We start from the raw sequence: 16994 nt of genomic DNA on the forward strand, positions 1-16994 counted from the left end.
AGAAAAAGCTCCTAAATTAGGAAGGAAAGAGGATGCTAGAGAGGGAAGAGGGAAGACGATCTATTTTGTACCCGAAGGCCCTTGTTGGTGTTCTATTCCCCTTCTATAGGTGAGAGAAGAATGAAGGCTGAGGGAAGTGCAGCAGTGAGCTCAGGTTTGCAGAGGATTCAGTTCCTGGTCTCTGGGCTACAAAGACTCAGAGGGAGGGGTCTCAAGAGATAAAGGTGGGGGTACATGTAACATGATGACTTGGTCAGGAATGAAGCACCATCAGGTTGTAAACCAGGACCCAGGTATCTTGACTCTTAGTAAGGTCACTTGGAGATGTTATGGTTTTCCAAGCCAGAAGAGTGACCAACTCTATGAAAGTTTGGCTGTAGGAAGTGACCACACAGCTCAGATCATAGCGCCATGTCAGGGAAATAAACTTGCCTTCTAGCCCAGCAAGATCCTGGTTACAGGGCCTTGGCTCAATTAAATAGAATAAGCAATAGGTATTTTAGCTTGACAAAGTGGTCAAAAACAGGTTGCAGGAACAAACTGGGCCAAGCCATTCCTCCATAAACTACAAAAGAATCCTAATTTCACAGTTTCTTAACTTTAAACTAATTTAAGTATATTAAACCCTTCAGCATCTATCATCATGGTAGCTGGGCGGCAGGGCTGGGGGTGGGTACAAGTACAAAGACCAGAGTGAGGATAGAGCAATGTGAGAGAAAAGCCTGGATTCTGGGATAGCTCTGCTGCCAAGAATACCTCCGTGCCTGGAACACTTGGAAATGCAAGAGAGTATTTTATGATTTGTCTGTTTGTTTGCCAATTTCAAAGAAATCTTGATGTAGAAAGTTTGAAAAACACATAGAAATATAAAGAAGTAGGAAAAAATCACCCATAATCCTATCATCCAGTAATAACCACTTTACACTGTGGTATTTTTCTCTCTAGAGTTTCTCTCTGGGCTTTTGTTTTTTAAATAAATGTGGTACTTGGCTTGAGACCCATCCACTTCCCAAACTGGATGAGATGAGGCCTGTAACATCCTGCAAATATATATATTTCAGATTATAAAATGTAATATGCTCATTAGAGAAAATCTAAAAATTTCAACAAGGATGAAGAAAATTAGATTAAAATTCCACCAGGCAGAGAATTAACATTGTGGTGAATTTCCTTCCCATCTTCTTTCTTTACATTTCTTTGATTATCATATACATGTTTACCTAATTTTGCATTCTACTTTTTTTCCTTAACATTATATCATGAGCATTTCCTCCTGTTATTGCACATTCTTTCAAGGCTACATAATATTCCTGGGTATGGACATTGCATACCTTATTTAATTCTTTCTTTATAATGAATGTTCGATTTTCTGAGTATTGTTTTTTTTACAAATCTTTGCCCACAGCTGTTTTATTTCTCTAGGATTGACTCCTTCAAGATGAATTACTGGGTGAAAGTGGATGAATCTTTTAGCGAATATGAATCTTTTAACACATACTGCCACATCGTCCTTTTGAAGGGTTGTAACTGCAGCAGTGCAGGGGAGTACCTACTCCCTTATACCCTTGATTTAACCTTGAGAGCTCTGTCTGTTTTACTTTGCAAAACGCTATTGCTAATTGAATGGGTGATTGTATCATTCCTGAGCTAGGACCCAAAATGGCTACTGCCTTCACTGGCCATGGCTTTGTGACATTAAGTCAACCAGTTAACTCTTGACTCCGTTTCCCCATTCTTAGCACGACGTGTTCTTTAAATTCAGAAGATGATTTCAGCTTAAAGTTGGAAATACTGGTTCACATTCCAGCTACAGCTTTTTAAGATTGTATTTCTTAATCTGCAAAATGGGAGTAATACCTAGATTACAGAATAATGATGATTTAAAAACAAAACAAAACATCACAACAAAAAAATATGTAAATTGCTTAACACCATGCCTGGCACAGAGCAGATGCCCAATGAATATTACAATTATCTTCTTTCCTCTCTTCTTTATCTTCAACATAGAAACCATTTGAAAAGGCAGGAAAAGTAGCATTAATCTATCAGATTTCTAGTTGAAGAGACCAAAGCTCAGAGAAGCTAAGCAACTTGCCTAAAGTCCTGGTAGCTGGTAAAAGACAGCATGAGGTCCACTCCCAAGATCTGAAAGAGGGGACAGCTGCAGGGCTAAATACGGCCTAGGCGTCTGTTTTATTTGGCCCACATAACCAAAAATAAGTAAGAAAATAGGATAAAATTAAATAAAGACAACCTTTAAAAAGAGGAGCTTTTACATCCATATTTGATTTCTGGTTTCTCTTGAGAAATCATTCAATCTGGTGATGGGGCTGGTGAAGTCCACTGGTGCCTGTCCCCTTTGCAGAGGCCGCGCATTTCCAGTTCTCCAGGTCTACCGTGGGTGTCCGTGGATTTGAGATACTGCCTGGCTCCTGGGCGCACTGGAGTTTGCGACCCCTGCTCTGACCCAGTGTGATATTTCCATGTAGGGCTTCTGGCCACCTCCCAGGGTACCCGCTCCCGCTAACCTCAGACAGCGCAGGCCTGGACGCCCGCCCTGAGGCCGGAGAATTGCCCACCAAGCCAGGTCCTGCGGAGGCCGGTTGTAGTCAAAGAATGTGAACGTACATTGTTCTCCGCCCAGCCGCATTCATGCGGGGTGAGCTCACCCTGGCCCGCTGCCTCCTTCCCCCAATCTCTCCAATTAAAAACATATTACCTTCCCGCTCCGCCCGGAGCAGCCCTGGGCCGCAGCTTTATTTTATAAACACATTTAGACAAGTTCAAAAAGGAATGATTCATGCTGGACCTGAGCACTCCTAAAGGCGAGGGCTGCTGAGCATTTTCACAGGGCACGCATCCTGAGCCGGACCAGGCCCGGCCCTCGGGGGCTATCATCTCTCCCGCTCGAAGGCCGGGATTACCTGGCCGCAGCTGGAAGGACTTACCCACAAGGCCACCTTTCGGCACCCCCAGCGCAGCCTCAGTCAGGGGCTGCGCCAGGACCAGACCTAGCCCCCGGGGGCTCCCGGAGGGGAAGGGCGCAGGCCCTGCCCCTCCCCCGCGGGGAAGCTCCTCTGATCCCCACTCCTGTCCCCCAACCCCAGTGACCCCTCCTCCTCTCTCCTGAGCGGCTCAGCTCAGAGGCTTCCAGGTTCACCCTACCACCCTGTGGGTGAATTCCCTCCTTCAGCCCACTCCATACAGCACTCCTGGAGGGTGCACCCTGGAGGGTCTTTTATGCCCTTTCCACAGAGCCAGGCTTAGTGTCTGGCACAAGGAAGGGCATGCGGCAGGTGTCAGAATCATAGTAATAAGAATGAGGAACTGGTTGAACAGACAGCATTGAGAGGGTGCCAGGTACGTACTTAGTAATTTACATATATTCTTTCATTTAATCATCACAAGAACCCTATAAAGTAGGTGCTGTTTGTGACAAGGCCGTTTCACAGATGAGGAAATTAAAGAGTGGCAGGATTTGGTTTCAACTGAACTCTACCCACAGGGTCTGCCCTAGCTGTCAGAAGTGGAAGAGCCCATTGGCCATTTGGTCTTGTCCCTTGATTTGACAGGTCTACAAACGGAGGCCTGGACAGGGAAGGATGTCCCTGAGACTGTAAAGGATGGAGCAGCCTCAGCAGGAGCCCCAGCTCCCTGCCTCTGTGGTGCACTGCATCGTGCCAGTCCCTGGCATCATGCCTGACACATAGTAGGAATTCAGTGGATATTTCTGAAGGAGTGAATTTTTCATGGCACTCCTCCTCAGACCTCAGTTACTGTGACTGTATCTCACGCATATCTGAATCCCCAGTGTCCAGCATCAGACCTAGCACAAAGTAGGTTCTCTGACGATATCTGTTGAAGGAATGAATCAGCTTCTGATTGTGCCATTAGCCACTGCACTTTAATCCTTCATTATTATTTTATGGTTACTGGGTTATTAATTTTCTCTCCTCAACTGAAGGGTAAACATGGGATCTTCTCCCTCCTTTGTAGGCAGGCTATGCTTAGCACGCGGAGGTGTTAATTCCATGGGTGATTACTCACTGGTTCTTGCCCTCATTACTCTCTATTGAGCATCTACTGTGTGCCAGGCACTGTGCCAGGTTCTGGCCAAGTGTGCCTGATACAAAGGCAAGTCCAACCATGACCCACCCCTAGGAATGACGGTATCATCCCTCATCAGCGTCTCTGCCCCTGTTCATTGTGACCATGGTGGATAGGACTGTGGGGGCCTCATCTAACTTCAGAGGAATCTGGGATGAGGAAGTTGTCCAAAGTCCTTGGTCTTCTCTGCCCGTTCTTCACCAGTCTTCGTAACCCCAGTCAGTCCAGTGGTGCCAATCACCAGGAGCAGGAAGTTGCCAACTGTATTCTGCTCGTTGATCCAGTCACTCAACGAACCTTTATTATGTGTCCACTGTGTGCCAGGTCCTGTAGTAGTAAGAAATAGACTGCCCTTGGCTGGGCGCGGTGGCTCATGCCTGTAATCCCAACACTTTGGGAGGCTGAGGTGAACGGATTGCTTGAGCTCAGGAGTTCAAGACCAGCCTAGGCAACATGGTGAAACCCCGTCTCTACCAAAAATGCAAAAATTAGCCAGGCATGGTGGCGCATGCATGTAGTACCAGCTACTTCGGGGAGCTGAGGCAGGAGGATCACCTGAGCCTCGGGAGGTGATCGTGCCACTGTACTCCAGCCTGAGGGACAGAGACCCTATCTCAAAAAAAAAAAAAAAAAAAAAAAAGGAAGGAAGAAAAAAGAAAGACAGAAATAGCCTGCACTCAGGATCAACCTCGCAGGAAGTGTCTGTATTTGTTGGAAGGCTCTGGGGCCAAGTGACAAAAAGTAGGCTCAGGCAAAGGGGGAACCGATGAGCACCTATCATCAAACACAGGGATGGCCTCAAGCCCTGCAAAGAGTCTTTCTCTATATCTCATATCTTTGCCTCTTCTTCTTAGGGTTGGCCTCTTTACCCTTGTCACAATAAGATCATGGCCACTGTCAATATTAGGGTTCAGGATTCCCAACCTCACACCCTCATCAGTCTAAATAGAAAATCCCCAGGGAGGCTGAAAACAGAAGAGAAGGTGCTGCTCTGACAACATAACAGAGTGGGTGACAATAAGCCTGTTTCTAGATCATCCTTTTCGTGTCCTTGGCCTGTTTCATCTTGATTCCTATGTCTAAGAGCCTGATTCGTAGATGATTTGATGGTGAGGTGAATGAGTTACATTATTTTGGTTGTAAGCAGATTTTCTAAAAACAACTGTTTTTGGGAAGGATATTCAAGAGCTTTCATAGAATTCAAAGACGCACAGAACAATGAGTCACAGAAAAGAAGGACCCCAGTGGCCATGGGTCTTCCATACTTAGAGTTCACAGAACCTTTTCCTCATAGCGTCGCCCTTTATGGGCTTCACCTCCAACAACGACCAGCCTCTGTAGCTCTAGCAACTACCAGTTCAGTTTCACATGTCAGATTCCTGGGGAGCAATTGGAATTGGCCTGGTGTGGGTCACTTGCTCATTCCGTGCCAAAGAGCAGGTTCAAGAGGTCGGGTCACATTGTACTAACATGACAACTCTTATCGGAACCCTGGGTGGAGGATTGAAGCCCAGGTGATGGTTTCCAGAAGATGATGATGAGCAACCAAGCCACAGAGCAGAGAGCACTGGTTAGCAGGGGACACCCTGATTTTTGGTAAAAGCTCTTCCATTGGGAAAATCCAGGTTCCCTGTCTTTCAGGGAAACCACTTGGTTTAGAGGAATCAACAGGGGTTTGGGAGTCGGAATTGGATATAAATCTTTGTTACACCACTTCCTAGGTGTGTGACCTTGAAGATACCACTCCCCCTCTCTGAGCCTCAGTTTCCTCGGGTATAGAATGGAAGTAATAATGCCTCCTTTGTGAAGGGTGATGTGGGAATTGAATATATCCAACATATTAGGTGCCTGGAGCCTGGTAAATGCTGAATAAGCAAGTTGACTTGTTTTCCCTCTCGAGAATTTTATGTTTGTGACAATGAATATGCTTGACATCCGAAACAATAAGATATAAGACTCAAATTCAAAATGTTTCCAGAAGCCTGACAGTGACATAAATGAATTAAGAGGGCCCAGTGTAAGGAAAGGCCAAGCAAGGGAACTAACACTGAGCTCAATGTCTTGAAGCAGTAGGGAAAGAGGCACAGCAGAGAGCATGCACATTATACAGGCTGTAGCCATGACCCTTCCAGCCAAGTGCTGCCATGCAGGAAGGTGCGGCCTGTGTTGTCAGATCTTTGAGGTTTTAAGGAAAAGTCAGAAATCAGATTTTCATGGGAAATTTTCTAACTTTTAAATATTGGCAAGGAATTCAAAATTTTAAAACTTAGTAACATCAAGAGAATGGAAAAATGAACTATAGACTAGGAGGAGGAAATCTTTGCAAAAGATATATCTGATAAAGATATCAGATTATTAATCCAGACTATACAGAGAACTCATACAACTCAACAATAAGAAAATGAACAACCAATTAAAAAATGGGGAAAGATCCGAACAGATACCTCACCAGAGAAAATATACAGATGGCAAATAAGCATACGAAAAGATGTTCCACATCATATGTCATTAGGGAGCTGCAAGTTAAACAACAATGAGATACCACTAAATGCCTACGCGAATGGCTAAAATCCAAAACACTGACAACAACAAATGTTGGCGAGGATGTGCAGCAGCAGGAAGTCTCATTCATGGCTGGTGGAAATGCAAAATGGTACAGCCCCTTTGGAAGACAGTTTGTCAGCTTCTTACAAACCAAACATACTCTTACCATACGATCCAACAATTGCACTCCTTGGTATTTACTCAAAGCAGATCCAAACTAACGTCCCCACAAAAGCCTGCATGTTTACCGCAGCTTTGTTCAAAACTGCCAAAACGTAGAAGCAACCAGATGCCTTTCAATAGGTGAGTGGATACATAAACTGTGGTACATCCAGACAATGAAATATTATTCAGTGCTTAAAAAAAAAAAAGAGCTATCAAGCCATGAAAATATAGGGAGGAACCTTAAATGCATATTACTAAGTGAAAGAAGCCAATTTGAAAAGGCTACATACTGTATGATTCCAACGGAGTGACATTCAGGAAAAGGCAAAACTATGGAGACAGTAAAAAGATTACTGGCTGCCAGGGATTGAAGGGAGGGAAGGAGGGATGAATACGTGGAGCACAAAGGAGCTTTAGGGAAGTGAAATGCCTCCACATGATAGTGTAATGGGGAATACATGTCACTGTACTTCTGTCCAGACCCATACAATGTACAATGCCAAGAGTGAGCCCTAATGCAAACTATGGTCTCTGGGTGATACTGAAGTGTCAGGGTAGATTCATCAGCTGTAACTAACGTACCCTCTAGTGGGGACATTGATAATGGGGGAGGCTATGCGTGTGTTGGGGCCGTGGAATAAGGAAAATCTCTGTACCTTCCTCTCCATTTTGCTGTGAACCTAAAGCTGCTCCAAAAAATCAAATCTGTTAATTAAAAAAAAAAAAAAGGTAGGCTGGGTGTGGTAGCTCACACTTGTAATCCCAGCACCTTGGGATGCCAAGGTGGGTGGATCACCTGAAGTCAGGAGTTCGAGACCAGCCTAACCAATAGGGTGAAACCCCGTCTTTACTAAAACTACAAGAATTAGCCAGGCATGGTGGCATGCACCTGTAGTCCCAGCTACCTGGGAGGCTGAGACAGGAGAATCGCTTGAACCCGGAAGGCAGAGGTTGCAGTGAGCCAAGATCCTGTCACTGCACTCTAGCCTGGAGTACAAAGAGAGACTCCGTTTCAAATAAAAAAGAAAAGAAAACAAAGTGTAACAACCTACCTATGGGCTGGACCTGATCTGAGGACCCTTGGGCTGCCAGTGTGTGATTCCTGAGAAACAGCCCACCTTCTCAAAGCCAAGCGCCACCTGGTTTCAGAACTTCATCTTTCCAGCCAGGTACACATATTAGGTGAAAGTGTCTTCACATTTCTAGATTGTAGTCACCATCAGAGATGCCTGCACCTGCCCATCAGATGTTCTGATTAGCACAAAATAATAAAAGTGGCCATATGGAGGTAAAGCAGTTCTAGGCCCCAGCCCAGGCAACCTACCTGGAGTTAAGCGACAGTCCTCAGCTGCTGGAATAAAGACCAGCTAAAGACCTCATCACTGCCTTCTTAAGCTGAGTATCTAGCCTGGAATGTCTGTGATAATTAAGGAAAAAAAGAGAATCCTGAGAGGTGACACAAGGGGCCGGCAGGGAAGATCCTCCTTAATCCCAATTATGGAGGCCGGGGATCTGGTCCTGCTGCTTGGAGCCCAGTGGAGGGAGTGGTGTTGGTGGCCCATGGTGTAGGGATGAATGCTGCTTAGGGAACCACCATGAAGCTGACTGGAAGGCTTTGAGGCTCCTGAGCAAAGACCAACACACCTGTCCCCCACTGAGTGACTTCTCCCTGGGTCTCAAAATCACACCAAAGCACTGCTTCAGTCAGGTGACCAACGTCAATATCAGCGTCACCAATCACACTGACAGCATGGACTCTTAATAAGACGTGATGAAAATGGTACTTTACCTCTGTGATCTTTTTCTCAAAAACCCCAGTCTAATTACCAGAAAAATATCAGGCAAATACCAATAGAGGGGCATCCTACCAAGTACCTGACCAGAACTTATCAAACTGTCAAGGGCATCAGAAGTAAAGAAAGTCCGGGAAACTGTCAACAGCCAAGAGGAACCTGAGGAGACATGACGGTGAAATGTTGATGATGAAATGCGATATGATGACCTGCATCGGGTCCTGGAACAGAAAAAGAACATTAGGTAAAAACTAAGGAAGTCTGAGTAAACTATGAGCTTTGGTTAATAATATAAACTATGAGCTTTAGTTAATCATATTATGTCAACATTGGTTCACTAATTGTAACAAATGAACTGCACTAATGTGAAATGTTAAAAGGGGAGGCTGTGCAGGTGTTGGCGGGAGAAGAGGTGATAGACAAGAACTCTCAGTACTATCTGCACAATTTTTCCGTAAATCTAAAACTATTCTAAAAAGTAAACATTGTTAATTGAAGTCTATTCGTTTAACAAATCATGCACACAATGAAGACTTTGAAGTCAGATAACCAGATAACCTGGATTTGTATGTTGGCTTCAATACAACTTTTGGGCTGGGCAACCTTGGGTAAATTATTTTAACCTCTTTAGGCCTCTGTTTCATCATTTGCAGTATAGGGCTAAGAATAGTTTTAAATTTTTTTTTAACTCACAGGGTTGTTTGGAGAATGAAAGAATGTATTGCCTGTGAAGCGCTTGGCTCAGCGCCTGCCACATATATAGCACTCGTTAAGTGATAAGTATTATTATAGGCATATATTCACATACACATGTACTGGGGTTATTACTGATGCAGGGTTTATTTTTATTGTTCTATTTTATTATTTTTTAAAGGCAAAAACTGTCATTTTTAGAAGTGTCATCCAGTTCTGTTCCTGGCATAAAAGGTCTTTTGTGTTTAAGCCAAAAGCACTTGAATTGTTTCTCTAATTATGTGGGCATCAGACAAGCAGACATTCACTTTTTGGGTTTGAATTTAGGTTTTGGTAGGGGGTAGGTATTTGTCTTCAGAGCTGAGGGCTTCGGCCTTTTAGTGGACTCCATTTCCCCTGCTACTCCTTCCTACTTCCATGGGGCTTGAGGGTCACTGGGAGGAAGGTGAGGCTATCTGATACAGGCCCAGGGGACTTCTGGAAGGAATGGGACTGAGACCCCAACACTCATCTTTGACGTTCAAAGCTGTGAGAAGGCCTCTGATGAGGGACGGCACTTGACCAAAATTTCCCTCAGCCCGTCCAGCCGGAAAGGAGGGCTGGCTCAGGAACCCAAGCTCAACACCGTGGGTAGGTGGGGCGGCCAGTGTGTGGATGCTGAACACAGCCCTGTGGGTCCACCCCCTGGCATCGCCTCCTTTGGCACAGAGGCCCACTGAGCACACCACTAGAACCATGTGTCCCATAGTGTCCCATTCTACACTGAAAAATGCTGATCGAGGGGCCTGAGCTGCCGAAGCCGCCAGCACAGCAGACAAAACCCCACACATCGCCTGTTTCTCTGCCGAGCCCCACATGGGGTGAGGGAAACCTTGCATCTGAGCCGTAAGCTCTCTGTTTTGTCCAGAAATGTCATGTGGCTGCAGCCAAGGACACCGTCAGACTTCCCAGTTTCCTCTTCCAGAAGGTAGTAACCAGGCCTGTGTCCTGGTCCAAGCAGGCCCTGGACAACTTGGTCATCACAGAAGGGCCACGGGGGAGAAATGACTTTTTTACAGTAAGCAGGAGATACCATAATTTGACTCTTAGCAGAAATGTGACCTCATTTGGCGCCTTGAGCTGGAGAACTGTGCACTGGTTACCTACAGAAGTGTCCATACACACAGACACTTGTAAACACACTTACGCATGTGCACTGTGCACACACATGTACGTGCAGACATATGCTGCCGCACTGCTCATTGTCTTGGCAAGAAAAGTTCTTTTTTGCACTCAGCTTTTCTTCCCAAGTCTTGGATTCTTGGAAAGGGACTGCAGCTGGGGATGGGGGATGGGGAAGGAACAGGGGAGCGGCAGGCCATGTGGAGAGAAGCTAATTTGTTTCTGCAGTCGACAGATGGGGTGAGGACAAATTACACAGTGGGTACTAAAACTCCTTTTTAAATTCAACAATATTTGCAAACTGATCTGAGCCCCCCAGAAGCAATAAGAGCAAGTGTACAATCTGAGAACGAATTCCAATGTCTCTTAAGGGTGGGGCTATTTAAAAACCTTTACAGGATGCCTGGCCTGTAGTGTGTATATCCCCACGTAAATATTAGCCACAGCCTCATAGGGCCACTAAGAAAAAAAATGATAGATACATCTTGGATGTACAGACAGTTTCCTGCTACAAATAGATGTGAGACCCTTTGGATATTCTAAAATGACTAAATTTAAGGTATAAGAGAAAACAGCTCTTTTCTTTTGGTCATTTTTTGGTCATTGTAAAACAATACATGTTAGCTATGGAAAACTTAGAAAAGTATGAATAGTAAAATTTCCTCCACCCAGAGAGATTGGGTGTTGTCTTAAATAAATATTTATAAATATGATTGACATTTGAGTATATATACACCCAATCTAGGTAGAGCTATAGCTGTAACTATAGCTGTATGCCTTGCAAATATTGGTACATGAAACGGAGGTACTGAGCATTTTCTCATGGTGACTTGAAATAATGTTAATGTCCATCTCTGCAAGCATAAGCACACAGATCTTTTTAAGGCATGAGAGTACTTAGGAAAGAGAACAGAATTGGCTGCCCCACCCCCAAACTCCTCCAACCCTCCTGATCCCCACCCCCCTCCCTACTCTCCCCACCCCCACTGCCTAGAAGAGTGGGCTGCTGCAGGAACTTGGATATTCAGTATCCTCGGAACATTTGTGCACATCTGGAGGAATGGTTACGAAGATTAATGTCATGCTCAGTGTCAGAACTCCCCCTGACATTTCCTCAGTTTATCCAAACAATTTAGGGGAGCTCTCTGGGGATTAGGAACCACACTCAGCAGTGCAAGGCCGACACTTAACCTCTTGAATTCTCATCTCCCTGGAGACACGCGTGCAAGTTTTATTCTTTAATTGCTAAAACAATGAGCTCGTGTACAAAACCAATACAGCAAGAGCTTGAGATAGTTTCAGGCAAGAATGCGAAAAAGGAAAATCTGGACCCACTGGGTTTATGGAAATTGTATTACTATCTTTAAGCCAGGTTTGAAAGCCAATAGAAATGGAAACTAAATGATAAATAAATTCATGTTTTTGAAACCATTATGTGCATTAAACAGGATCTTGAAGCAAATGAAGTACTTTAAGTGTGATTCAGAGAATATTTTGTTATCTTTTTTTCCTACTATGGGAAGAGATTTAGCTTCATTTTAAACCAGTTAAAGGCTGTTTAAAAATTATTTCTCTTTATGAATAATGTATGTCATGTAACTAATATGTCTTCTGTATTGCTTTGGCTGCCAGGGGGCTCAGGAACTCATCGATTCAACTTAAATTACTGCATAGGTCTTGCATATCTATGTTGTAATATTCCCTCTGGTTTTGATTCTTTTGATATTTTTCCCCCTGATCCTGGTTTTTATCTAGTTAGAGTTTTGTTTTATTGCATGTATTTTTTTGTAAGCCACCTCAAATCTTTTGTTAGATAGATTTGTAGATCAAAACAACTTGGATTTGTGGTTTAGTTTAAGAAGAAATGAACATTTTGGTTTGGTTTTGGAGTTCAGCAAATTAGTGTGATTAGCTCTGATTTGAGGTTTACAGTTCTATTACGTTAAAGTCCTTGGTATTTAATACATCAAAGGGCCTGAGAGCTTGCACTTAACCTCCTGTGTGTTAACACTACACAGTGCATTGCATGTCTGTTTCCAATGATCACTGGGTAAGAAGCTCTTGGAGATTCTGTCCTAGAATCTTGCTCACCCTTTAGGCATGGTGGGATGGATATATGAGACCCAATTTTCAAGCACAAAGTCATTGAAGAGTTGAGGAACGAAAGTGACCATACTTGCTCCAACATTTCCCTGTATTTTTGATTTTGAAGAGATGAAAGCCCAGATCTTCTGTATGCAAGAGGATACATGTCCTACTTTGCTCAATATTCTACTTCCTATTATAGCAATTCCAGAATCATCCACCAAGGTCACACTGAGAGGTTCTTATATCCTGCACCTGTCCACCTTTCCAGGAGTCAGGAACCTTCCCACCAGGGAAAGGAGAAGCTCTGGCTTGAGAGACAGCGGATAGCATAGTCTCCCCAGGGAGGAGGAAAGATCATAAACAAGGCTTGGGCTTGAATTCCAGAGCTTTGATTCTCCACATCGGCTCTGATGGATCCCCCAGGGAAGCCCTTGGATTCCATCAAAGACCACTAATTTATGTTAACACCTAGACAGAGGATGCTTGTTGGGGTGGAATCTGGCACACTGGGTTCTGGTTGCCTCAAGGACACTCGCTCTTAGTCAGACCTCATGCCAACTCCTTAACATCTCTGTGTCTTTATTTCTCCAAGACCCAACAGAAGGGTAAGGAAGCTGACAGAAGGGAATCCATTCATCTCGACCTCTGCTGTTTTTCAGAGACCATGTTTTCCACTTACCAGCCTCATCTTTTATTAGCTGCATGGCCTTGAGCAAATGCCTTCACCTCCCTGAGCCTTTGTTTCCTCATCTGAAAGTGGAAATGATCTATTGATCATGACGCTAACAAAGCTTAAGGCTCAGGGCCCCTCCCTTTGTGCAGGTTTCCTCCAAAGCCCAGGAAGAGGGCTGACAATGTGTTCACTTGGTCGTATGTTTTGACAAAATTTGTAAAAGCAAGATATTTTAGTCCCAATTGGTCAAGACTACTGTCCCTTTCCATGTGATTTCCTCTCTCATACTTTGCCATAATCATTTTTGGAATCAGGCTAAGGTGAAGATGAGTTGGGTTACCTCTGATCTGAGTTTAGTTAAATATATTTGTATAGTTGTCTTTCCCTTTTTTTTTTTTTGACAGAATCTCGCTCTATCACCAGGCTGGAGTGCAGTGGCGCTATCTTGGTTCACCGCAACCTCCACCTCCTGGGTTCAAGTGATCCTCCTGCCTCAGCCTCCCAAGTAGCTGGGACTACAAGAGCATGCCACCACGTCCAGCTAATTTTTGTATTTTTAGTAGAGACGTTGTTGGCCAGGCTGGCCTCAAACTTCTGACCTCAGGTGATCTGGCTGCCTCAGCCTCCCAAAGTGCTGGGATTACAGGCATGAGCCACCATGCCTGGACTGTGTAGTTGCCTTTCTAGGGTAGGAATGGCTTCCAGGAATACTTCCACTTCTGCTCAAATACTCCTGTTTCCCCTTCAATAATCCCACTGTCCAAGACAGGGTATACCTAGAAGCCGTCTCACAATATGAGAGTTTTCTAGAGTGCCTCACACCAGAAACATGTGGGTAGTGGAAGAGGAACAAAATTTGAAATATATGGAGTCAAAGCCTAGTCTGTGAAAAAAAGCCAAAAACAAACAAACAAACAAAAACTTCCAATCATCAGACATGTAAAACTGTAAGCAGGCAATTTGGTTTCTGTAGATATATAATTAAAATAGAAGTTTTTTTTTTCTCAGAAACATGCCCGGTAATTCAGCCTATGAAATTATAAAATCACCATTCTTTTTTTCTTCTTTGAATAGGAACCATGTAAAATAATCATTTATTAAGTTTTTGTTTGTAGAGCACAAATCAATAACAGAACTACAAACAGCTAGTATATTTTTGTGTGAATTTGCATGTTTTTGCATCTCAACTCTCAATTTTAAAAAATACTCAACCATGCTAAAGGAAAGACTGAATTATCTTTCTATTCTTTCCATAGGAAAGAATATCACATCTTTGTCACATGAAAAGATGATCAAAGAGTATGTGGCCAAAAATAGTGGAAGTATTATAGAGGAATGCTAGGCAATATTTTAATTTAAAATATTATGTAAATTTTATAGCTTTCATGATGTTTGCGGTATCTATCAGCTTTTTAAAATATGAAATATGTGTGATTTCTTTTTGTATACTAAAATATTCACTTTTGTACCCGATTTTTATTTGTGATTTCATAAGCCTCAGGGTATATAACCTGGCTACTCTTCTGAAAATGGGCATAATTACACCCACTTTGCAGACAGATGGGAAATGTTCTTGTGAGATGTGTGTAAAGGCTTCCCTGACCCAGGACTGGGCTGCTTAGTGGATAGCAGTTATTATTGTGATTGTCATCACAGGAGATACTGCAAGAAGTTTCTGTCTGCTAGGAGCTTGGGGAGACCCTTCAGTACTCACAGTGTATTAACTAAAAGGAATGCTTTCATTCATTTTAAGAGCAGCAGCACCTGTTTCTGGGGAATATGAAACCTCAGTGCCCCGCTGCACTAGATAGCTATAGTTTCGCACCTAACTCTATCTATCCTCCTCACTCTTTTGAGAAATGTTCCTTTCTCCATACCAGCCTTGTGGCTATGACTCAGTCATCTGTGTTCCCTGGGACTCTTTCTACTTGGCTATAGTGATTGACCCAAAGTGACCAGATCACTGCTCTGTCTTGAAATTTTTGACCTTGACACTAGAGGGATCAGGTCTTTGTCCTTCTATGGTAGAGGATCTTAGAAGTGTGCTTTTGGTAACTGCTGATGACCATGTTCCCAGTCACAACTGTCTGAGAAGGTAAAGTCAGAAATCAGAGGAAAAGAGGCGTTCCAAATGAGGAGAGAGAGTCCTGGGGTGCTCAGCTCCCTGGTTCTTATGGCTCCTGAGTTCCCAGATATGCTCCTATATTCCCACAGTCATGCTACTTCTCTAATACATGCCTCTATTTTTTCCTAAAATAGTCGAGTTGGCTTTTAGATAAGACTCATGTCAGCCTACACCCTAGGAATAAAGGTGAGCTAGAAATGGGCCAGACATTACAAAGATTAAAACTCGTTCTTGAATCAGCCCAATTCCTGTTTGAGCTGATTCTGTGCACTTCTATTATAATAGCCTGTCAGAAGCTAAAGAAAATCCTTTCTTTGGAGGAAAATAACATCATCTGCAGCTTCTAAAATTTTTTATACAGAAGTTTTCAATTCTCAATAAAAAGTTATTGGCTGGGCGCGGTGGCTCATGTCTGTAATCCCAGAACTTTGGGAGGCTAAGGCAGGTGGACCACTTGAGACCAGGAGTTCAAGACCAGCTTGGACAACATGACAAAACCCCGTCTCTACCAAAAATACAAAAATTAGCTGGGCATGGTGGCACTTGCCTGTAATCCCAGCTACTTGGGAGGCCGAGGCATGAGAATCACTTGAAACTGGGAGGCAGAGGTTGTAGTAAGCTGAGAGTACACCACTGCACTCCAGCTTGGTTGACAGAGTGAGACCCTGTCTTTAAAAAAAAAATTATCAGGCATACCAAGAAAAATATATACATATATATATAATAGAAACAAAACCATAGGTGATCTGAATATTAGAATAATCAGACATAGACTTTAAAAATTGAGATTAATATATTCAAGAAAATAAATGACAAGTTGAACATTTTCACTAGAGAACTCAATCTTTAAAAAAGAATCACGTGAAAATATTAGACATTAAAAATATAATAATTGCAATTAAGAATAGAGGCAATGATTTTAATATCAGATTACATACAGCTGAAGAAAAGTTTAATGACCTGAAAGATGGATTTATAGAAAATATACAAATTGAAGCATAAAGGCTAAAACAATAGAAATGTTTAAAGCCATAAAATACATATGAAAATGGTGAAAAGATCTTTCTTACATGCAATTGGAGTCCAAGAAGGGTAGAAAAAAGAGATCAAGACAGAAATCATTTTTAAGAAGATAATAGCTAAACATTTTTTAAAAACCTGGTAAAAAGTTCAAACTACAGATTAATGGATCACTAGGAACTCCAAGCCGAATAAATACAGAGGAAAAACACACCTCAGCACATCAGAGTAAAATTGCTGAAGGCCAAAGACAAAGAGAATTTTAAAAGTAGTTAGAATGAAAATGACACTTTATCATAAAAGAAGCAAACCAAGACTGGAAACTGAAATGATGTAAACCAAAAGACAATGGAATAACATATTGAGAGTGCTGGGATAAAATTACTGCCAGCATAGTTTACAGCCAGTGAAAATATCCTTTAAAAATGGGGCCTCAAAGACACTTCCAGACAAACAACAACAGAGAATTGGCTATCAAATGACTTGCACCAAAATAAATACTAAAAGGAGCTTCCTCACAAACTTCTTTTAGAAGTGCTAAAAGAAATACTATCCCAGAAAGATGCACAGAAATGCAGGAAGAGTTGACAAGCGATGGACGGGATAGATATGTAGATAACTCTAG

This window comes from Macaca thibetana, chromosome 6, assembly GCF_024542745.1.
Source record: "Macaca thibetana thibetana isolate TM-01 chromosome 6, ASM2454274v1, whole genome shotgun sequence".
Lineage (NCBI taxonomy): Eukaryota > Metazoa > Chordata > Mammalia > Primates > Cercopithecidae > Macaca > Macaca thibetana.